This window comes from Colobus angolensis, unplaced genomic scaffold (assembly GCF_000951035.1).
Source record: "Colobus angolensis palliatus isolate OR3802 unplaced genomic scaffold, Cang.pa_1.0 Scaffold290, whole genome shotgun sequence".
NCBI lineage: Eukaryota > Metazoa > Chordata > Mammalia > Primates > Cercopithecidae > Colobus > Colobus angolensis.
Genome location: NW_012116155.1, coordinates 1,037,907 through 1,039,302, shown reverse-complemented (window position 1 = coordinate 1,039,302; position 1,396 = coordinate 1,037,907). Strand labels below are relative to the sequence as shown.

Genomic DNA, 1,396 nt, shown 5'->3' with positions numbered 1-1,396 from the left:
GCCAGTAGAAAATCGGCTGAAGAATGCTACTTCCTTTGGAAATCTAAACGGTGACAGCGTATGACACTAGCAGAAGATGTCAAAGCCATGTTCACTGAACTTCAAAAGGAGGTCCGCCTACTTCTATTAACAAATGGGGACAGACAGACTCAGAGGGAGAAGACTGAGGCTTGTGGCTGTGAGTCCTGTTTCGACACTGTTGTAGGTGAAGAACAGAAGGAGGAGAGCCAGCACCATCCATGTTTTATTACTGCTGCAATCCTCTCAGAGTACAACCTGGGGATTGAAAGCAGGATTGAAAGCAACATTCCGGATCAATAAAAACGGAATAGTACCACTGAAGTCCTACCCTGTTCCATGTTATATAATGTTTCTTCTGTGCTAGAGTTACCTGTTCTCTTACAAAGTATAGACCAACAGTATCTCTGCTTAAATCACATAAAAGAGCATGATTATGAACGTTAGAGTCAATTTGCAGAGTTTGAACTAAGAAAAGACACTCCACTTACCAAGGTCCAGTTTTAAGAAAAATTTTATTTGTGATTTAATGACCAATATTTTGAAGGTCTTCCCAACCTGGTTCCTTTTAAGTTGTAACAACAAACCATTGACTGGTATTTATTTCTGAAAATTCAGATTACATTAATACAAGTCAGTAGTACATTCCAGAACATTTGAGGAAATATATTATTTGTTAGTCTGTGAATGGAGCTTTTACAAATTATTTTATTAATCTTTTAGTATCTTGGCTCCATGATACAAAGCAGGATTGCTTACACATGGATGCACTCTAATATGATAAGTTTATAGGAAAATTGCTTCAGATATGAAAAAAATGTGTGTAGCAATGCATGTTCAACTTTTTAGAGTTATGTTTTGGGCATCAGAGAATTGATTTGACATACACATATTGAATAAAAAGAAGAAAAAATAGAGACATGGCCTCAGAAAATTACAGACTCAGTATGAGTCCCCCACTTCATGTTATGTCCCCACTCTCTCAAGTATGGTAAATGCAATCTTTAGGCAGAATAGAGAAAATATGTGCAGAATGTGAGAGACAATGATGCCACTCAATTCTGCTTTCATTACTGGAATACCACATTTCAAATTGAGAAATTACATTTGATTCCCAATCATCAGATGGGATTTAGATAGAACATCCAACATAGAAGAATAATTCCTTTATAAATTGAGAACTGACTAAAGGAATTGGAGGAAGAGAAGAGTAAGAATGTAGAACAAGTTTTGAAGTATGTAGTAGACTATTCTGAAAAAGGAATAAAACTCACTTTGATTGGCCCTAGGACAAGAATTTGATCTAATTGGATGCAAGAAGCAGATTTTTCCCTTCTTATGAGGAAAATCACAAACATTGAAGCTATCCACTATAAGG

At 36.1% G+C, this 1,396-nt stretch overlaps 1 pseudogene; it reads left to right on the top strand.

The window, feature by feature from the left end:
• The window catches only part of LOC105516820, a 4,508-nt pseudogene extending 4,221 nt beyond the window's left edge, over nucleotides 1-287 (top strand).
• Nucleotides 288-1,396: the final 1,109 nt, after the last annotated feature.